We start from the raw sequence: 20,791 nt of genomic DNA on the forward strand, positions 1-20,791 counted from the left end.
TCAACTGACCGCTTTGTTTTCTATGCAAAAACCACTTCGCCACAGAAGACTCGATATTATTGGCATAGCAAGTTCTGCTCTTCTCCTTTCAAAACTTGCTAAAAGCTGTATTTAAAAGAACAGATTGGCCGGGGTAATTCACACCCTTCAATGCCAGCTTAATGTTTAGGTTAGTGGGAATCACAGAGGAATTAGGGATGGAAACTTCTTTGCTGGTGGAAGAAGCGGTCTGGTGAATTTTTAGAGAGAAGAGGCCGTCGATGTTTGAATGTAGAAAATTGTTCTGGCTGCAGCCTGCAGTATAGACTTGTTGGTGTGTGTAGCTCCCAGTGTTCTGACAGCGCGACGTTTTGGGGAAGCATGTGATTCAGCAGCTACCAGTGGGCTTCGTGCGGCGGAGATTTTGTGGCTGTTAGCGGAGTTGATAACAGAGGGTCGTTAAGAGAAGCCTGCATGCAGTAGGCAAAGGAGTAATGTTTGCCGGCGGGGGACGTGCGGCGATTAACCTGTGCGGTAGTGAAAAGGAGTTAAAAAGAAGGAAGTGTGCGGATGCGGAAAGAATGGAATAATTGTGGTAGGCTGCCGGCTGAGTAGTTTGGTGAATGTTTGGTGTGGGTCCGGCGCTGCCGATTGGATGGTGGGGCTGCAGTGTGAGTCAGATAAAAAAAAAAAAAAAGAACATTAGTAGGATCCAATGGGACTAACTGGCATGTATAGACGCGTGTAATGCAAAAGGGCTGTTTTTGGTAGCGTCTCTCGCTTATGGCTATACCACCCTGAACACGCCTGATCTCATCTGATCTCGTAAGCTACGCAGGGTAGGGTCTGGTTAGTACTTGGATGGGAGACCTCCTGGGAATACCAGGTGCTGTAAGCTTTTCTCACTTTTACTTTATACAGGGGGCGCTCCACTTCACGATTAATTTAAATCTATCACTCCCCTTCCATTTTACTATTTTATATATATATATATATATTTTTCTCTCATTCATAAAGGCAGCTGTTACACACCGTTTTACTTTAAATACTTCCTGGTAATTCTAGGTGCTGTAAGCTGTTCGTGCCTTTATTCCACCAGGGCGCGATCTTCTCACAAACTTGAAGACTGTCACTCCCCATTCACGTTTTACAACTTATTGTTAATGATAAAGAGACAGCTTTTTACACACAGTTTTAAACAAAGTACTGATATTATTCCTCTTCAACTGACCGCTTTGTTTTCTATGCAAAAACCACTTCGCCACAGAAGACTCGATATTATTGGCATAGCAAGTTCTGCTCTTCTCCTTTCAAAACTTGCTAAAAGCTGTATTTAAAAGAACAGATTGGCCGGGGTAATTCACACCCTTCAATGCCAGCTTAATGTTTAGGTTAGTGGGAATCACAGAGGAATTAGGGATGGAAACTTCTTTGCTGGTGGTAGAAGCGGTCTGGTGAATTTTTAGAGAGAAGAGGCCGTCGATGTTTGAATGTAGAAAATTGTTCTGGCTGCAGCCTGCAGTATGGACTTGTTGGTGTGTGTAGCTCCCAGTGTTCTGACAGCGCGACGTTTTGGGGAAGCATGTGATTCAGCAGCTACCAGTGGGCTTCGTGCGGCGGAGATTTTGTGGCTGTTAGCGGAGTTGATAACAGAGGGTCGTTAAGAGAAGCCTGCATGCAGTAGGCAAAGGAGTAATGTTTGCCGGCGGGGGACGTGCGGCGATTAACCTGTGCGGTAGTGAAAAGGAGTTAAAAAGAAGGAAGTGTGCAGATGCGGAAAGAATGGAATAATTGTGGTAGGCTGCCGGCTGAGTAGTTTGGTGAATGTTTGGTGTGGGTCCGGTGCTGCCGATTGGATGGTGGGGCTGCAGTGTGAGTCAGATAAAAAAAAAAAAAAGAACATTAGTAGTATCCAATGGGACCAACTGGCATGTATAGAGGCGTGTAATGCAAAAGGGCTGTTTTTGGTAGCATCTCTCGCTTACAGCCATACCACCCTGAACACGCCTGATCTCGTCTGATCTCGGAAGCCAAGCAGGGTAGGGTCTGGTTAGTACTTGGATGGGAGACCACCTGGGAATACCAGGTGCTGTAAGCTTTTCTCACTTTTACTTTATACAGGGGGCGCTCCACTTCACGATTATTTTAAATCTATCACTCCCCTTCCATTTTACTATTTTATATATATATATTTTTTTTCTCTCATTCATAAAGGCAGCTTTTAGAAACCATTTTACTCTAAATACTTCCTGGTAATTCTAGGTGCTGTAAGCTGTTCGTGCCTTTATTCCACCAGGGCGCGATCTTCTCACAAACTTGAAGACTGTCACTCCCCATTCACGTTTTACAACTTATTGTTAATGATAAAGAGACAGCTTTTTAAACGCAGTTTTAAACAAAGTACTGATATTATTCCTCTTCAACTCACCGCTTTGTTTTCTATGCAAAAACCACTTCGCCACAGAAGACTCGATATTATTGGCATAGCAAGTTCTGCTCTTCTCCTTTCAAAACTTGCTAAAAGCTGTATTTAAAAGAACAGATTGGCCGGGGTAATTCACACCCTTCAATGCCAGCTTAATGTTTAGGTTAGTGGGAATCACAGAGGAATTAGGGATGGAAACTTCTTTGCTGGTGGTAGAAGCGGTCTGGTGAATTTTTAGAGAGAAGAGGCCGTCGATGTTTGAATGTAGAAAATTGTTCTGGCTGCAGCCTGCAGTATGGACTTGTTGGTGTGTGTAGCTCCCAGTGTTCTGACAGCGCGACGTTTTGGGGAAGCATGTGATTCAGCAGCTACCAGTGGGCTTCGTGCGGCGGAGATTTTGTGGCTGTTAGCGGAGTTGATAACAGAGGGTCGTTAAGAGAAGCCTGCATGCAGTAGGCAAAGGAGTAATGTTTGCCGGCGGGGGACGTGCGGCGATTAACCTGTGCGGTAGTGAAAAGGAGTTAAAAAGAAGGAAGTGTGCGGATGCGGAAAGAATGGAATAATTGTGGTAGGCTGCCGGCTGAGTAGTTTGGTGAATGTTTGGTGTGGGTCCGGCGCTGCCGATTGGATGGTGGGGCTGCAGTGTGAGTCAGATAAAAAAAAAAAAGAACATTAGTAGTATCCAATGGGACCAACTGGCATGTATAGAGGCGTGTAATGCAAAAGGGCTGTTTTTGGTAGCATCTCTCGCTTACGGCCATACCACCCTGAACACGCCTGATCTCGTCTGATCTCGGAAGCTAAGCAGGGTAGGGTCTGGTTAGTACTTGGATGGGAGACCACCTGGGAATACCAGGTGCTGTAAGCTTTTCTCACTTTTACTTTATACAGGGGGCGCTCCACTTCACGATTAATTTAAATCTATCACTCCCCTTCCATTTTACTATTTTATATATATATATATTTTTTTCTCTCATTCATAAAGGCAGCTTTTAGAAACCGTTTTACTCTAAATACTTCCTGGTCATTCTAGGTGCTGTAAGCTGTTCGTGCCTTTATTCCACCAGGGCGCGATCTTCTCACAAACTTGAAGACTGTCACTCCCCATTCACGTTTTACAACTTATTGTTAATGATAAAGAGACAGCTTTTTACACACAGTTTTAAACAAAGTACTGATATTATTCCTCTTCAACTGACCGCTTTGTTTTCTATGCAAAAACCACTTCGCCACAGAAGACTCGATATTATTGGCATAGCAAGTTCTGCTCTTCTCCTTTCAAAACTTGCTAAAAGCTGTATTTAAAAGAACAGATTGGCCGGGGTAATTCACACCCTTCAATGCCAGCTTAATGTTTAGGTTAGTGGGAATCACAGAGGAATTAGGGATGGAAACTTCTTTGCTGGTGGTAGAAGCGGTCTGGTGAATTTTTAGAGAGAAGAGGCCGTCGATGTTTGAATGTAGAAAATTGTTCTGGCTGCAGCCTGCAGTATGGACTTGTTGGTGTGTGTAGCTCCCAGTGTTCTGACAGCGTGACGTTTTGGGGAAGCATGTGATTCAGCAGCTACCAGTGGGCTTCGTGCGGCGGAGATTTTGTGGCTGTTAGCGGAGTTGATAACAGAGGGTCGTTAAGAGAAGCCTGCATGCAGTAGGCAAAGGAGTAATGTTTGCCGGCGGGGGACGTGCGGCGATTAACCTGTGCGGTAGTGAAAAGGAGTTAAAAAGAAGGAAGTGTGCGGATGCGGAAAGAATGGAATAATTGTGGTAGGCTGCCGGCTGAGTAGTTTGGTGAATGTTTGGTGTGGGTCCGGCGCTGCCGATTGGATGGTGGGGCTGCAGTGTGAGTCAGATAAAAAAAAAAAAAAGAACATTAGTAGTATCCAATGGGACCAACTGGCATGTATAGAGAAGTGTAATGCAAAAGGGCTGTTTTTGGTAGCATCTCTCGCTTACGGCCATACCACCCTGAACACGCCTGATCTCGTCTGATCTCGGAAGCTAAGCAGGGTAGGGTCTGGTTAGTACTTGGATGGGAGACCACCTGGGAATACCAGGTGCTGTAAGCTTTTCTCACTTTTTCTTTATACAGGGGGCGCTCCACTTCACGATTAATTTAAATCTATCACTCCCCTTCCATTTTACTATTTTATATATATATATTTTTTTTTCTCTCATTCATAAAGGCAGCTTTTAGAAACCGTTTTACTCTAAATACTTCCTGGTCATTCTAGGTGCTGTAAGCTGTTCGTGCCTTTATTCCACCAGGGCGCGATCTTCTCACAAACTTGAAGACTGTCACTCCCCATTCACGTTTTAGAACTTATTGTTAATGATAAAGAGACAGCTTTTTACACACAGTTTTAAACAAAGTACTGATATTATTCCTCTTCAACTGACCGCTTTGTTTTCTATGCAAAAACCACTTCGCCACAGAAGACTCGATATTATTGGCATAGCAAGTTCTGCTCTTCTCCTTTCAAAACTTGCTAAAAGCTGTATTTAAAAGAACAGATTGGCCGGGGTAATTCACACCCTTCAATGCCAGCTTAATGTTTAGGTTAGTGGGAATCACAGAGGAATTAGGGATGGAAACTTCTTTGCTGGTGGTAGAAGCGGTCTGCTGAATTTTTAGAGAGAAGAGGCCGTCGATGTTTGAATGTAGAAAATTGTTCTGGCTGCAGCCTGCAGTATGGACTTGTTGGTGTGTGTAGCTCACAGTGTTCTGACAGCGCGACATTTTGGGGAAGCATGTGATTCAGCAGCTACCAGTGGGCTTCGTGCGGCGGAGATTTTGTGGCTGTTAGCGGAGTTGATAACAGAGGGTCGTTAAGAGAAGCCTGCATGCAGTAGGCAAAGGAGTAATGTTTGCCGGCGGGGGACGTGCGGCGATTAACCTGTGCGGTAGTGAAAAGGAGTTAAAAAGAAGGAAGTGTGCGGATGCGGAAAGAATGGAATAATTGTGATAGGCTGCCGGCTGAGTAGTTTGGTGAATGTTTGGTGTGGGTCCGGCGCTGCCGATTGGATGGTGGGGCTGCAGTGTGAGTCAGATAAAAAAAAAAAAAGAACATTAGTAGTATCCAATGGGACTAACTGGCATGTATAGACGCGTGTAATGCAAAAGGGCTGTTTTTGGTAGCATCTCTCGCTTACGGCCATACCACCCTGAACACGCCTGATCTCGTCTGATCTCGGAAGCTAAGCAGGGTAGGGTCTGGTTAGTACTTGGATGGGAGACCACCTGGGAATACCAGGTGCTGTAAGCTTTTCTCACTTTTTCTTTATACAGGGGGCGCTCCACTTCACGATTAATTTAAATCTATCACTCCCCTTCCATTTTACTATTTTATATATATATTTTTTTTTTTTTCTCATTCATAAAGGCAGCTTTTAGAAACCGTTTAACTCTAAATACTTCCTGGTCATTCTAGGTGCTGTAAGCTGTTCGTGCCTTTATTCCACCAGGGCGCGATCTTCTCACAAACTTGAAGACTGTCACTCCCCATTCACGTTTTACAACTTATTGTTAATGATAAAGAGACAGCTTTTTACACACAGTTTTAAACAAAGTACTGATATTATTCCTCTTCAACTGACCGCTTTGTTTTCTATGCAAAAACCACTTCGCCACAGAAGACTCGATATTATTGGCATAGCAAGTTCTGCTCTTCTCCTTTCAAAACTTGCTAAAAGCTGTATTTAAAAGAACAGATTGGCCGGGGTAATTCACACCCTTCAATGCCAGCTTAATGTTTAGGTTAGTGGGAATCACAGAGGAATTAGGGATGGAAACTTCTTTGCTGGTGGTAGAAGCGGTCTGGTGAATTTTTAGAGAGAAGAGGCCGTCGATGTTTGAATGTAGAAAATTGTTCTGGCTGCAGCCTGCAGTATGGACTTGTTGGTGTGTGTAGCTCCCAGTGTTCTGACAACGCGACGTTTTGGGGAAGCATGTGATTCAGCAGCTACCAGTGGGCTTCGTGCGGCGGAGATTTTGTTGCTGTTAGCGGAGTTGATAACAGAGGGTCGTTAAGAGAAGCCTACATGCAGTAGGCAAAGGAGTAATGTTTGCCGGCGGGGGACGTGCGGCGATTAACCTGTGCGGTAGTGAAAAGGAGTTAAAAAGAAGGAAGTGTGCGGATGCGGAAAGAATGGAATAATTGTGGTAGGCTGCCGGCTGAGTAGTTTGGTGAATGTTTGGTGTGGGTCCGGCGCTGCCGATTGGATGATGGGGCTGCAGTGTGAGTCAGATAAAAAAAAAAAAAAACAGGAGTAGGATCCAATGGGACTAACTGGCATGTATAGACGCATGTAATGCAAAAGGGCTGTTTTTGGTAGCATCTCTCGCTTACGGCCATACCACCCTGAACACGCCCGATCTCGTCTGATCTCGGAAGCTAAGCAGGGTAGGGTCTGGTTAGTACTTGGATGGGAGACCTCCTGGGAATACCAGGTGCTGTAAGCATTTCTCACTTTTACTTTATACAGGGGGCGCTCCACTTCACGATTAATTTAAATCTATCACTCCCCTTCCATTTTACTATTTTATATATATATATATATATTTTTCTCTCATTCATAAAGGCAGCTGTTACACACCGTTTTACTTTAAATACTTCCTGGTAATTCTAGGTGCTGTAAGCTGTTCGTGCCTTTATTCCACCAGGGCGCGATCTTCTCACAAACTTGAAGACTGTCACTCCCCATTCACGTTTTACAACTTATTGTTAATGATAAAGAGACAGCTTTTTACACACAGTTTTAAACAAAGTACTGATATTATTCCTCTTCAACTGACCGCTTTGTTTTCTATGCAAAAACCACTTCGCCACAGAAGACTCGATATTATTGGCATAGCAAGTTCTGCTCTTCTCCTTTCAAAACTTGCTAAAAGCTGTATTTAAAAGAACAGATTGGCCGGGGTAATTCACACCCTTCAATGCCAGCTTAATGTTTAGGTTAGTGGGAATCACAGAGGAATTAGGGATGGAAACTTCTTTGCTGGTGGTAGAAGCGGTCTGGTGAATTTTTAGAGAGAAGAGGCCGTCGATGTTTGAATGTAGAAAATTGTTCTGGCTGCAGCCTGCAGTATGGACTTGTTGGTGTGTGTAGCTCCCAGTGTTCTGACAGCGCGACGTTTTGGGGAAGCATGTGATTCAGCAGCTACCAGTGGGCTTCGTGCGGCGGAGATTTTGTGGCTGTTAGCGGAGTTGATAACAGAGGGTCGTTAAGAGAAGCCTGCATGCAGTAGGCAAAGGAGTAATGTTTGCCGGCGGGGGACGTGCGGCGATTAACCTGTGCGGTAGTGAAAAGGAGTTAAAAAGAAGGAAGTGTGCAGATGCGGAAAGAATGGAATAATTGTGGTAGGCTGCCGGCTGAGTAGTTTGGTGAATGTTTGGTGTGGGTCCGGTGCTGCCGATTGGATGGTGGGGCTGCAGTGTGAGTCAGATAAAAAAAAAAAAAAAGAACATTAGTAGTATCCAATGGGACCAACTGGCATGTATAGAGGCGTGTAATGCAAAAGGGCTGTTTTTGGTAGCATCTCTCGCTTACAGCCATACCACCCTGAACACGCCTGATCTCATCTGATCTCGGAAGCCAAGCAGGGTAGGGTCTGGTTAGCACTTGGATGGGAGACCACCTGGGAATACCAGGTGCTGTAAGCTTTTCTCACTTTTACTTTATACAGGGGGCGCTCCACTTCACGATTATTTTAAATCTATCACTCCCCTTCCATTTTACTATTTTATATATATATTTTTTTTTTCTCTCATTCATAAAGGCAGCTTTTAGAAACCATTTTACTCTAAATACTTCCTGGTAATTCTAGGTGCTGTAAGCTGTTCGTGCCTTTATTCCACCAGGGCGCGATCTTCTCACAAACTTGAAGACTGTCACTCCCCATTCACGTTTTACAACTTATTGTTAATGATAAAGAGACAGCTTTTTAAACGCAGTTTTAAACAAAGTACTGATATTATTCCTCTTCAACTCACCGCTTTGTTTTCTATGCAAAAACCACTTCGCCACAGAAGACTCGATATTATTGGCATAGCAAGTTCTGCTCTTCTCCTTTCAAAACTTGCTAAAAGCTGTATTTAAAAGAACAGATTGGCCGGGGTAATTCACACCCTTCAATGCCAGCTTAATGTTTAGGTTAGTGGGAATCACAGAGGAATTAGGGATGGAAACTTCTTTGCTGGTGGTAGAAGCGGTCTGGTGAATTTTTAGAGAGAAGAGGCCGTCGATGTTTGAATGTAGAAAATTGTTCTGGCTGCAGCCTGCAGTATGGACTTGTTGGTGTGTGTAGCTCCCAGTGTTCTGACAGCGCGACGTTTTGGGGAAGCATGTGATTCAGCAGCTACCAGTGGGCTTCGTGCGGCGGAGATTTTGTGGCTGTTAGCGGAGTTGATAACAGAGGGTCGTTAAGAGAAGCCTGCATGCAGTAGGCAAAGGAGTAATGTTTGCCGGCGGGGGACGTGCGGCGATTAACCTGTGCGGTAGTGAAAAGGAGTTAAAAAGAAGGAAGTGTGCGGATGCGGAAAGAATGGAATAATTGTGGTAGGCTGCCGGCTGAGTAGTTTGGTGAATGTTTGGTGTGGGTCCGGCGCTGCCGATTGGATGGTGGGGCTGCAGTGTGAGTCAGATAAAAAAAAAAAAGAACATTAGTAGTATCCAATGGGACCAACTGGCATGTATAGAGGCGTGTAATGCAAAAGGGCTGTTTTTGGTAGCATCTCTCGCTTACGGCCATACCACCCTGAACACGCCTGATCTCGTCTGATCTCGGAAGCTAAGCAGGGTAGGGTCTGGTTAGTACTTGGATGGGAGACCACCTGGGAATACCAGGTGCTGTAAGCTTTTCTCACTTTTACTTTATACAGGGGGCGCTCCACTTCACGATTAATTTAAATCTATCACTCCCCTTCCATTTTACTATTTTATATATATATATATTTTTTTCTCTCATTCATAAAGGCAGCTTTTAGAAACCGTTTTACTCTAAATACTTCCTGGTCATTCTAGGTGCTGTAAGCTGTTCGTGCCTTTATTCCACCAGGGCGCGATCTTCTCACAAACTTGAAGACTGTCACTCCCCATTCACGTTTTACAACTTATTGTTAATGATAAAGAGACAGCTTTTTACACACAGTTTTAAACAAAGTACTGATATTATTCCTCTTCAACTGACCGCTTTGTTTTCTATGCAAAAACCACTTCGCCACAGAAGACTCGATATTATTGGCATAGCAAGTTCTGCTCTTCTCCTTTCAAAACTTGCTAAAAGCTGTATTTAAAAGAACAGATTGGCCGGGGTAATTCACACCCTTCAATGCCAGCTTAATGTTTAGGTTAGTGGGAATCACAGAGGAATTAGGGATGGAAACTTCTTTGCTGGTGGTAGAAGCGGTCTGGTGAATTTTTAGAGAGAAGAGGCCGTCGATGTTTGAATGTAGAAAATTGTTCTGGCTGCAGCCTGCAGTATGGACTTGTTGGTGTGTGTAGCTCCCAGTGTTCTGACAGCGCGACGTTTTGGGGAAGCATGTGATTCAGCAGCTACCAGTGGGCTTCGTGCGGCGGAGATTTTGTGGCTGTTAGCGGAGTTGATAACAGAGGGTCGTTAAGAGAAGCCTGCATGCAGTAGGCAAAGGAGTAATGTTTGCCGGCGGGGGACGTGCGGCGATTAACCTGTGCGGTAGTGAAAAGGAGTTAAAAAGAAGGAAGTGTGCGGATGCGGAAAGAATGGAATAATTGTGGTAGGCTGCCGGCTGAGTAGTTTGGTGAATGTTTGGTGTGGGTCCGGCGCTGCCGATTGGATGGTGGGGCTGCAGTGTGAGTCAGATAAAAAAAAAAAAAAGAACATTAGTAGTATCCAATGGGACCAACTGGCATGTATAGAGAAGTGTAATGCAAAAGGGCTGTTTTTGGTAGCATCTCTCGCTTACGGCCATACCACCCTGAACACGCCTGATCTCGTCTGATCTCGGAAGCTAAGCAGGGTAGGGTCTGGTTAGTACTTGGATGGGAGACCACCTGGGAATACCAGGTGCTGTAAGCTTTTCTCACTTTTTCTTTATACAGGGGGCGCTCCACTTCACGATTAATTTAAATCTATCACTCCCCTTCCATTTTACTATTTTATATATATATATTTTTTTTTCTCTCATTCATAAAGGCAGCTTTTAGAAACCGTTTTACTCTAAATACTTCCTGGTCATTCTAGGTGCTGTAAGCTGTTCGTGCCTTTATTCCACCAGGGCGCGATCTTCTCACAAACTTGAAGACTGTCACTCCCCATTCACGTTTTAGAACTTATTGTTAATGATAAAGAGACAGCTTTTTACACACAGTTTTAAACAAAGTACTGATATTATTCCTCTTCAACTGACCGCTTTGTTTTCTATGCAAAAACCACTTCGCCACAGAAGACTCGATATTATTGGCATAGCAAGTTCTGCTCTTCTCCTTTCAAAACTTGCTAAAAGCTGTATTTAAAAGAACAGATTGGCCGGGGTAATTCACACCCTTCAATGCCAGCTTAATGTTTAGGTTAGTGGGAATCACAGAGGAATTAGGGATGGAAACTTCTTTGCTGGTGGTAGAAGCGGTCTGCTGAATTTTTAGAGAGAAGAGGCCGTCGATGTTTGAATGTAGAAAATTGTTCTGGCTGCAGCCTGCAGTATGGACTTGTTGGTGTGTGTAGCTCACAGTGTTCTGACAGCGCGACATTTTGGGGAAGCATGTGATTCAGCAGCTACCAGTGGGCTTCGTGCGGCGGAGATTTTGTGGCTGTTAGCGGAGTTGATAACAGAGGGTCGTTAAGAGAAGCCTGCATGCAGTAGGCAAAGGAGTAATGTTTGCCGGCGGGGGACGTGCGGCGATTAACCTGTGCGGTAGTGAAAAGGAGTTAAAAAGAAGGAAGTGTGCGGATGCGGAAAGAATGGAATAATTGTGATAGGCTGCCGGCTGAGTAGTTTGGTGAATGTTTGGTGTGGGTCCGGCGCTGCCGATTGGATGGTGGGGCTGCAGTGTGAGTCAGATAAAAAAAAAAAAAGAACATTAGTAGTATCCAATGGGACTAACTGGCATGTATAGACGCGTGTAATGCAAAAGGGCTGTTTTTGGTAGCATCTCTCGCTTACGGCCATACCACCCTGAACACGCCTGATCTCGTCTGATCTCGGAAGCTAAGCAGGGTAGGGTCTGGTTAGTACTTGGATGGGAGACCACCTGGGAATACCAGGTGCTGTAAGCTTTTCTCACTTTTTCTTTATACAGGGGGCGCTCCACTTCACGATTAATTTAAATCTATCACTCCCCTTCCATTTTACTATTTTATATATATATTTTTTTTTTTTCTCTCATTCATAAAGGCAGCTTTTAGAAACCGTTTAACTCTAAATACTTCCTGGTCATTCTAGGTGCTGTAAGCTGTTCGTGCCTTTATTCCACCAGGGCGCGATCTTCTCACAAACTTGAAGACTGTCACTCCCCATTCACGTTTTACAACTTATTGTTAATGATAAAGAGACAGCTTTTTACACACAGTTTTAAACAAAGTACTGATATTATTCCTCTTCAACTGACCGCTTTGTTTTCTATGCAAAAACCACTTCGCCACAGAAGACTCGATATTATTGGCATAGCAAGTTCTGCTCTTCTCCTTTCAAAACTTGTTAAAAGCTGTATTTAAAAGAACAGATTGGCCGGGGTAATTCACACCCTTCAATGCCAGCTTAATGTTTAGGTTAGTGGGAATCACAGAGGAATTAGGGATGGAAACTTCTTTGCTGGTGGTAGAAGCGGTCTGGTGAATTTTTAGAGAGAAGAGGCCGTCGATGTTTGAATGTAGAAAATTGTTCTGGCTGCAGCCTGCAGTATGGACTTGTTGGTGTGTGTAGCTCCCAGTGTTCTGACAGCGCGACGTTTTGGGGAAGCATGTGATTCAGCAGCTACCAGTGGGCTTCGTGCGGCGGAGATTTTGTTGCTGTTAGCGGAGTTGATAACAGAGGGTCGTTAAGAGAAGCCTACATGCAGTAGGCAAAGGAGTAATGTTTGCCGGCGGGGGACGTGCGGCGATTAACCTGTGCGGTAGTGAAAAGGAGTTAAAAAGAAGGAAGTGTGCGGATGCGGAAAGAATGGAATAATTGTGGTAGGCTGCCGGCTGAGTAGTTTGGTGAATGTTTGGTGTGGGTCCGGCGCTGCCGATTGGATGATGGGGCTGCAGTGTGAGTCAGATAAAAAAAAAAAAAAACAGGAGTAGGATCCAATGGGACTAACTGGCATGTATAGACGCATGTAATGCAAAAGGGCTGTTTTTGGTAGCATCTCTCGCTTACGGCCATACCACCCTGAACACGCCCGATCTCGTCTGATCTCGGAAGCTAAGCAGGGTAGGGTCTGGTTAGTACTTGGATGGGAGACCTCCTGGGAATACCAGGTGCTGTAAGCCTTTCTCACTTTTACTTTATACAGGGGGCACTCCACTTCACGATTAATTTAAATCTATCACTCCCCTTCCATTTTACTATTTTATATATATATATATATTTTTTTCTCTCATTCATAAAGGCAGCTTTTAGAAACCGTTTTACTCTAAATACTTCCTGGTAATTCTAGGTGCTGTAAGCTGTTCGTGCCTTTATTCCACCAGGGCGCGATCTTCTCACAAACTTGAAGACTGTCACTCCCCATTCACGTTTTCAACTTATTGTTAATGATAAAGAGACAGCTTTTTACACACAGTTTTAAACAAAGTACTGATATTATTCCTCTTCAACTGACCGCTTTGTTTTCTATGCAAAAACCACTTCGCCACAGAAGACTCGATATTATTGGCATAGCAAGTTCTGCTCTTCTCCTTTCAAAACTTGCTAAAAGCTGTATTTAAAAGAACAGATTGGCCGGGGTAATTCACACCCTTCAATGCCAGCTTAATGTTTAGGTTAGTGGGAATCACAGAGGAATTAGGGATGGAAACTTCTTTGCTGGTGGTAGAAGCAGTCTGGTGAATTTTTAGAGAGAAGAGGCCGTCGATGTTTGAATGTAGAAAATTGTTCTGGCTGCAGCCTGCAGTATGGACTTGTTGGTGTGTGTAGCTCCCAGTGTTCTGACAGCGCGACGTTTTGGGGAAGCATGTGATTCAGCAGCTACCAGTGGGCTTCGTGCGGCGGAGATTTTGTGGCTGTTAGCGGAGTTGATAACAGAGGGTCGTTAAGAGAAGCCTACATGCAGTAGGCAAAGGAGTAATGTTTGCTGGCGGGGGACGTGCGGCGATTAACCTGTGCGGTAGTGAAAAGGAGTTAAAAAGAAGGAAGTGTGCGGATGCGGAAAGAATGGAATAATTGTGGTAGGCTGCCGGCTGAGTAGTTTGGTGAATGTTTGGTGTGGGTCCGGCGCTGCCGATTGGATGGTGGGGCTGCAGTGTGAGTCAGATAAAAAAAAAAAAACAGGAGTAGGATCCAATGGGACTAACTGGCATGTATAGACGCGTGTAATGCAAAAGGGCTGTTTTTGGTAGCATCTCTCGCTTACGGCCATACCACCCTGAACACGCCCGATCTCGTCTGATCTCGGAAACTAAGCAGGGTAGGGTCTGGTTAGTACTTGGATGGGAGACCACCTGGAAATACCAGGTGCTGTAAGCTTTTCTCACTTTTACTTTATACAGGGGGCGCTCCACTTCACGATTAATTTAAATCTATCACTCCCCTTCCATTTTACTATTTTATATATATATATATTTTTTTCTCTCATTCATAAAGGCAGCTTTTAGAAACCGTTTTACTCTAAATACTTCCTTGTAATTCTAGGTGCTGTAAGCTGTTCGTGCCTTTATTCCACCAGGGCGCGATCTTCTCACAAACTTGAAGACTGTCACTCCCCATTCACGTTTTACAACTTATTGTTAATGATAAAGAAACAGCTTTTTACACACAGTTTTAAACAAAGTACTGATATTATTCCTCTTCAACTGACCGCTTTGTTTTCTATGCAAAAACCACTTCGCCACAGAAGACTCGATATTATTGGCATAGCAAGTTCTGCTCTTCTCCTTTCAAAACTTGCTAAAAGCTGTATTTAAAAGAACAGATTGGCCGGGGTAATTCACACCCTTCAGTAGCAGCTTAATGTTTAGGTTAGTGGGAATCACAGAGGAATTAGGGATGGAAACTTCTTTGCTGGTGGTAGAAGCGGTCTGGTGAATTTTTAGAGAGAAGAGGCCGTCGATGTTTGAATGTAGAAAATTGTTCTGGCTGCAGCCTGCAGTATGGACTTGTTGGTGTGTGTAGCTCCCAGTGTTCTGACAGCGCGACGTTTTGGGGAAGCATGTGATTCAGCAGCTACCAGTGGGCTTCGTGTGGCGGAGATTTTGTGGCTGTTAGCGGAGTTGATAACAGAGGGTCGTTAAGAGAAGCCTGCATGCAGTAGGCAAAGGAGTAATGTTTGCCGGCGGGGGACGTGCGGCGATTAACCTGTGCGGTAGTGAAAAGGAGTTAAAAAGAAGGAAGTGTACGGATGCGGAAAGAATGGAATAATTGTGGTAGGCTGCCGGCTGAGTAGTTTGGTGAATGTTTGGTGTGGGTCCGGCGCTGCCGATTGGATGGTGGGGCTGCAGTGTGAGTCAGATAAAAAAAAAAAAACCAGGAGTAGGATCCAATGGGACTAACTGGCATGTATAGACGCGTGTAATGCAAAAGGGCTGTTTTTGGTAGCATGTCTCGCTTACGGCCATACCACCCTGAACACGCCCGATCTCGTCTGATCTCGGAAGCTAAGCAGGGTAGGGTCTGGTTAGTATTTGGATGGGAGACCACCTGGGAATACCAGGTGCTGTAAGCTTTTCTCACTTTTACTTTATACAGGGGGCGCTCCACTTCACGATTAATTTAAATCTATCACTCCCCTTCCATTTTACTATTTTATATATATATATATATATATATATATATATATATATTTTTTTTTTTTTCTCTCATTCCTAAAGGCAGCTTTTAGAAACCGTTTTACTCTAAATACTTCCTTGTAATTCTAGGTGCTGTAAGCTGTTCGTGCCTTTATTCCACCAGGGCGCGATCTTCTCACAAACTTGAAGACTGTCACTCCCCATTCACGTTTTACAACTTATTGTTAATGATAAAGAAACAGCTTTTTACACACAGTTTTAAACAAAGTACTGATATTATTCCTCTTCAACTGACCGCTTTGTTTTCTATGCAAAAACCACTTCGCCACAGAATATTCGATATTATTGGCATATTATCTGCTCTTCTCCTCCTTTCAAAACTTGCTAAAAGCTGTATTTAAAAGAGCAGGTTGGCCGGGGTAATTCACACCCTTCAATGCCAGCTTAATGTTTAGGTTAGTGGGAGTCACAGAGGAATTAGGGATGGAAACTTCTTTGCTGGTGGTAGAAGCGGTCTGGTGAATTTTTAGAGAGAAGAGGCCGTCGATGTTTGAATGTAGAAAATTGTTCTGGCTGCAGCCCGCAGTATGGACTTGTTGGTGTGTGTAGCTCCCAGTGTTCTGACAGCGCGACGTTTTGGGGAAGCATGTGATTCAGCAGCTACCAGTGGGCTTCGTGCGGCAGAGATTTTGTGGCTGTTAGCGGAGTTGATAACAGAGGGTTGTTAAGAGAAGCCTGCATGAGGTAGACAAAGGAGTAATGTTTGCCGGCGGGGGACGTGCGGCAATTAACCTGTGCGGTAGTGAAAAGGAGTTAAAGAGAAGGAACTGTGCGGATGCGGAAAGAATGGAATAATTGTGGTAGGCTGCCGGATGAGTAGTTTGGTGAATGTTTGGTGTGGGTCCGGTTCTGCCGATTGGATGGTGGTGCTGCAGTGTGAGTCAGATAAAAAAAAAAAAAAAACAGGCGTAGGATCCAATGGGAATAACTGGCATGTATAGACGCGTGTAATGCAAAAGGGCTATTTTTGGTAGTGTCTCTCGCTTACGGCCATACCACCCTGAACGCGCCCGATCTCGTCTGATCTCGGAAGCTAAGCAGGCTAGGGTCTGGTTAGTACTTGGATGGGAAACCACCTGGGAATACCAGGTGCTGTAAGCTTTTCTCACTTTTACTTTTTCAGGGGGCACTCCACCTCACGATTAATTTAAATCTATCACTCCCCTTCCATTTTACTATTTTATATATTTCTTTTTTCTCTCATTCATGAAGGCAGCTTTTACACACGTTTTACTCTAAATACTGCCTGGTAATTCTAGGTGCTGTAAGCTGTTCGTGCCTTTATTCCACCAGGGCACGATCTTCTCACAAACTTGAAGACTGTCACTCCCCATTCACGTTTTACAACTTATTGTTAATAATAAAGAGACAGCTTTTTACACACAGTTTTAAACAAAGTACTGATATTATTCCTCTTCAACTGACCGCTTTGTTTTCTATGCAAAAACCACTTCGCCACAGAAGACTCGATATTATTGGCATAGCAAGTTCTGCTCTTCTCCTTTCAAAACTTGCTAAAAGCTGTATTTAAAAGAACAGATTGGCCGGGGTAATTCACACCCTTCAATGCCAGATTAATGTTTAGGTTAGTGGGAATCACAGAGGAATTAGGGATGGAAACTTCTTTGCTGGTGGTAGAAGCGGTCTGGTGAATTTTTAGAGAGAAGAGGCCGTCGATGTTTGAATGTAGAAAATTGTTCTGGCTGCAGCCTGCAGTATGGACTTGTTCGTGTGTGTAGCTCCCAGTGTTCTGACAGCGCGACGTTTTGGGGAAGCATGTTATTTAGCAACTACCAGTGGGCTTCATGCGGCGGAGATTTTGTGGCTGTTAGCGGAGTTGATAACAGAGGGTCGTTAAGAGAAGCCTGCATGCAGTAGGCAAAGGAGTAATGTTTGCCGGCGGGGGACGTGCGGCGATTAACCTGTGCGGTAGTGAAAAGGAGTTAAAAAGAAGGAAGTGTGCGGATGCGGAAAGAATGGAATAATTGTGGTAGGCTGCCGGCTGAGTAGTTTGGTGAATGTTTGGTGTGGGTCCGGCGCTGCCGATTGGATGGTGGGGCTGCAGTGTGAGTCAGATAAAAAAAAAAAAAAAGAACATTAGTAGGATCCAATGGGACCAACTGGCATGTATAGAGGCGTGTAATGCAAAAGGGCTGTTTTTGGTAGCATCTCTCGCTTACGGCCATACCACCCTGAACACGCCCGATCTCGTCTGATCTCGGAAGCTAAGCAGGGTAGGGTCTGGTTAGTACTTGGATGGGAGACCACCTGGGAATACCAGGTGCTGTAAGCTTTTCTCACTTTTACTTTATACAGGGGGCGCTCCACTTCACGATTAATTTAAATCTATCACTCCCCTTCCATTTTACTATTTTATATATATATATATTTTTTCTCTCATTCATAAAGGCAGCTTTTAGAAACCGTTTTACTCTAAATACTTCCTTGTAATTCTAGGTGCTGTAAGCTGTTCGTGCCTTTATTCCACCAGGGCGCGATCTTCTCACAAACTTGAAGACTATCACTCCCCATTCACGTTTTACAACTTATTGTTAATGATAAAGAGACAGCTTTTTACACACAGTTTTAAACAAAGTACTGATATTATTCCTCTTCAACTGACCGCTTTGTTTTCTATGCAAAAACCACTTCGCCACAGAAGACTCGATATTATTGGCATAGCAAGTTCTGCTCTTCTCCTTTCAAAACTTGCTAAAAGCTGTATTTAAAAGAACAGATTGGCCGGGGTAATTCACACCCTTCAATGCCAGCTTAATGTTTAGGTTAGTGGGAATCACAGAGGAATTAGGGATGGAAACTTCTTTGCTGGTGGAAGAAGCGGTCTGGTGAATTTTTAGAGAGAAGAGGCCGTCGATGTTTGAATGTAGAAAATTGTTCTGGCTGCAGCCTGCAGTATAGACTTGTTGGTGTGTGTAGCTCCCAGTGTTCTGACAGCGCGACGTTTTGGGGAAGCATGTGATTCAGCAGCTACCAGTGGGCTTCGTGCGGCGGAGATTTTGTGGCTGTTAGCGGAGTTGATAACAGAGGGTCGTTAAGAGAAGCCTGCATGCAGTAGGCAAAGGAGTAATGTTTGCCGGCGGGGGACGTGCGGCGATAAACCTTTGCGGTAGTGAAAAGGAGTTAAAAAGAAGGAAGTGTGCGGATGCGGAAAGAATGGAATAATTGTGGTAGGCTGCCGGCTGAGTAGTTTGGTGAATGTTTGGTGTGGGTCCGGCGCTGCCGATTGGATGGTGGGGCTGCAGTGTGAGTCAGATAAAAAAAAAAAAAAGAACATTAGTAGGATCCAATGGGACCAACTGGCATGTATAGAGGCGTGTAATGCAAAAGGGCTGTTTTTGGTAGCATCTCTCGCTTACGGCCATACCACCCTGAACACGCCCGATCTCGTCTGATCTCGGAAGCTAAGCAGGGTAGGGTCTGGTTAGTACTTGGATGGGAGACCACCTGGGAATACCAGGTGCTGTAAGCTTTTCTCACTTTTACTTTATACAGGGGGCGCTCCACTTCACGATTAATTTAAATCTATCACTCCCCTTCCATTTTACTATTTTATATATATATATATTTTTTCTCTCATTCATAAAGGCAGCTTTTAGAAACCGTTTTACTCTAAATACTTCCTTGTAATTCTAGGTGCTGTAAGCTGTTCGTGCCTTTATTCCACCAGGGCGCGATCTTCTCACAAACTTGAAGACTATCACTCCCCATTCACGTTTTACAACTTATTGTTAATGATAAAGAGACAGCTTTTTACACACAGTTTTAAACAAAGTACTGATATTATTCCTCTTCAACTGACCGCTTTGTTTTCTATGCAAAAACCACTTCGCCACAGAAGACTCGATATTATTGGCATAGCAAGTTCTGCTCTTCTCCTTTCAAAACTTGCTAAAAGCTGTATTTAAAAGAACAGATTGGCCGGGGTAATTCACACCCTTCAATGCCAGCTTAATGTTTAGGTTAGTGGGAATCACAGAGGAATTAGGGATGGAAACTTCTTTGCTGGTGGAAGAAGCGGTCTGGTGAATTTTTAGAGAGAAGAGGCCGTCGATGTTTGAATGTAGAAAATTGTTCTGGCTGCAGCCTGCAGTATAGACTTGTTGGTGTGTGTAGCTCCCAGTGTTCTGACAGCGCGACGTTTTGGGGAAGCATGTGATTCAGCAGCTACCAGTGGGCTTCGTGCGGCGGAGATTTTGTGGCTGTTAGCGGAGTTGATAACAGAGGGTCGTTAAGAGAAGCCTGCATGCAGTAGGCAAAGGAGTAATGTTTGCCGGCGGGGGACGTGCGGCGATTAACCTGTGCGGTAGTGAAAAGGAGTTAAAAAGAAGGAAGTGTGCGGATGCGGAAAGAATGGAATAATTGTGGTAGGCTGCCGGCTGAGTAGTTTGGTGAATGTTTGGTGTGGGTCCGGCGCTGCCGATTGGATGGTGGGGCTGCAGTGTGAGTCAGATAAAAAAAAAAAAAAGAACATTAGTAGGATCCAATGGGACTAACTGGCATGTATAGACGCGTGTAATGCAAAAGGGCTGTTTTTGGTAGCGTCTCTCGCTTATGGCTATACCACCCTGAACACGCCTGATCTCATCTGATCTCGTAAGCTACGCAGGGTAGGGTCTGGTTAGTACTTGGATGGGAGACCTCCTGGGAATACCAGGTGCTGTAAGCTTTTCTCACTTTTACTTTATACAGGGGGCGCTCCACTTAACGATTAATTTAAATCTATCACTCCCCTTCCATTTTACTATTTTATATATATATATATTTTTCTCTCATTCATAAAGGCAGCTTTTAGAAACCGTTTTACTCTAAATACTTCCTTGTAATTCTAGGTGCTGTAAGCTGTTCGTGCCTTTATTCCACCAGGGCGCGATCTTCTCACAAACTTGAAGACTATCACTCCCCATTCACGTTTTACAACTTATTGTTAATGATAAAGAGACAGCTTTTTACACACAGTTTTAAACAAAGTACTGATATTATTCCTCTTCAACTGACCGCTTTGTTTTCTATGCAAAAACCACTTCGCCACAGAAGACTCGATATTATTGGCATAGCAAGTTCTGCTCTTCTCCTTTCAAAACTTGCTAAAAGCTGTATTTAAAAGAACAGATTGGCCGGGGTAATTCACACCCTTCAATGCCAGCTTAATGTTTAGGTTAGTGGGAATCACAGAGGAATTAGGGATGGAAACTTCTTTGCTGGTGGAAGAAGCGGTCTGGTGAATTTTTAGAGAGAAGAGGCCGTCGATGTTTGAATGTAGAAAATTGTTCTGGCTGCAGCCTGCAGTATAGACTTGTTGGTGTGTGTAGCTCCCAGTGTTCTGACAGCGCGACGTTTTGGGGAAGCATGTGATTCAGCAGCTACCAGTGGGCTTCGTGCGGCGGAGATTTTGTGGCTGTTAGCGG

At 44.2% G+C, this 20,791-nt stretch overlaps 17 non-coding genes across 17 annotated transcripts; all 17 read left to right on the plus strand.

Annotated features, from left to right (window-relative positions):
• The first annotated feature begins 758 nt into the window (after positions 1 to 758).
• Positions 759 to 877, plus strand: LOC125730741 (5S ribosomal RNA). Its single transcript, XR_007391033.1, has one exon. It is a non-coding gene; the product is annotated as a 5S ribosomal RNA (ribosomal RNA).
• Positions 878 to 1,958: 1,081 nt separating this feature from the next.
• LOC125734177 (5S ribosomal RNA) lies at positions 1,959 to 2,077 on the plus strand. The gene has a single exon (XR_007393501.1). It is a non-coding gene; the product is annotated as a 5S ribosomal RNA (ribosomal RNA).
• Positions 2,078 to 3,153: 1,076 nt separating this feature from the next.
• LOC125733154 (5S ribosomal RNA) lies at positions 3,154 to 3,272 on the plus strand. Its single transcript, XR_007392509.1, has one exon. It is a non-coding gene; the product is annotated as a 5S ribosomal RNA (ribosomal RNA).
• A 1,079-nt stretch (positions 3,273 to 4,351) lies between these two features.
• LOC125733155 (5S ribosomal RNA) lies at positions 4,352 to 4,470 on the plus strand. The gene has a single exon (XR_007392510.1). It is a non-coding gene; the product is annotated as a 5S ribosomal RNA (ribosomal RNA).
• A 1,078-nt stretch (positions 4,471 to 5,548) lies between these two features.
• LOC125733156 (5S ribosomal RNA) lies at positions 5,549 to 5,667 on the plus strand. Its single transcript, XR_007392511.1, has one exon. It is a non-coding gene; the product is annotated as a 5S ribosomal RNA (ribosomal RNA).
• Positions 5,668 to 6,744: 1,077 nt separating this feature from the next.
• LOC125731337 (5S ribosomal RNA) lies at positions 6,745 to 6,863 on the plus strand. Its single transcript, XR_007391606.1, has one exon. It is a non-coding gene; the product is annotated as a 5S ribosomal RNA (ribosomal RNA).
• A 1,082-nt stretch (positions 6,864 to 7,945) lies between these two features.
• On the plus strand, positions 7,946 to 8,064 carry LOC125736303 (5S ribosomal RNA). The gene has a single exon (XR_007395584.1). It is a non-coding gene; the product is annotated as a 5S ribosomal RNA (ribosomal RNA).
• Positions 8,065 to 9,140: 1,076 nt separating this feature from the next.
• Positions 9,141 to 9,259, plus strand: LOC125733157 (5S ribosomal RNA). The gene has a single exon (XR_007392512.1). It is a non-coding gene; the product is annotated as a 5S ribosomal RNA (ribosomal RNA).
• Positions 9,260 to 10,338: 1,079 nt separating this feature from the next.
• On the plus strand, positions 10,339 to 10,457 carry LOC125733158 (5S ribosomal RNA). Its single transcript, XR_007392513.1, has one exon. It is a non-coding gene; the product is annotated as a 5S ribosomal RNA (ribosomal RNA).
• Positions 10,458 to 11,535: 1,078 nt separating this feature from the next.
• LOC125733159 (5S ribosomal RNA) lies at positions 11,536 to 11,654 on the plus strand. Its single transcript, XR_007392514.1, has one exon. It is a non-coding gene; the product is annotated as a 5S ribosomal RNA (ribosomal RNA).
• Positions 11,655 to 12,732: 1,078 nt separating this feature from the next.
• On the plus strand, positions 12,733 to 12,851 carry LOC125733915 (5S ribosomal RNA). Its single transcript, XR_007393247.1, has one exon. It is a non-coding gene; the product is annotated as a 5S ribosomal RNA (ribosomal RNA).
• Positions 12,852 to 13,927: 1,076 nt separating this feature from the next.
• LOC125735664 (5S ribosomal RNA) lies at positions 13,928 to 14,046 on the plus strand. The gene has a single exon (XR_007394957.1). It is a non-coding gene; the product is annotated as a 5S ribosomal RNA (ribosomal RNA).
• Positions 14,047 to 15,122: 1,076 nt separating this feature from the next.
• On the plus strand, positions 15,123 to 15,241 carry LOC125733450 (5S ribosomal RNA). The gene has a single exon (XR_007392796.1). It is a non-coding gene; the product is annotated as a 5S ribosomal RNA (ribosomal RNA).
• Positions 15,242 to 16,347: 1,106 nt separating this feature from the next.
• On the plus strand, positions 16,348 to 16,466 carry LOC125734443 (5S ribosomal RNA). The gene has a single exon (XR_007393754.1). It is a non-coding gene; the product is annotated as a 5S ribosomal RNA (ribosomal RNA).
• Positions 16,467 to 17,539: 1,073 nt separating this feature from the next.
• Positions 17,540 to 17,658, plus strand: LOC125735792 (5S ribosomal RNA). The gene has a single exon (XR_007395080.1). It is a non-coding gene; the product is annotated as a 5S ribosomal RNA (ribosomal RNA).
• Positions 17,659 to 18,736: 1,078 nt separating this feature from the next.
• On the plus strand, positions 18,737 to 18,855 carry LOC125735803 (5S ribosomal RNA). Its single transcript, XR_007395091.1, has one exon. It is a non-coding gene; the product is annotated as a 5S ribosomal RNA (ribosomal RNA).
• Positions 18,856 to 19,933: 1,078 nt separating this feature from the next.
• LOC125730742 (5S ribosomal RNA) lies at positions 19,934 to 20,052 on the plus strand. The gene has a single exon (XR_007391034.1). It is a non-coding gene; the product is annotated as a 5S ribosomal RNA (ribosomal RNA).
• The last annotated feature ends 739 nt before the right edge of the window (positions 20,053 to 20,791 follow it).

This window comes from Brienomyrus brachyistius, chromosome 2, assembly GCF_023856365.1.
Source record: "Brienomyrus brachyistius isolate T26 chromosome 2, BBRACH_0.4, whole genome shotgun sequence".
Classification (NCBI taxonomy): Eukaryota; Metazoa; Chordata; class Actinopteri; order Osteoglossiformes; family Mormyridae; genus Brienomyrus; species Brienomyrus brachyistius.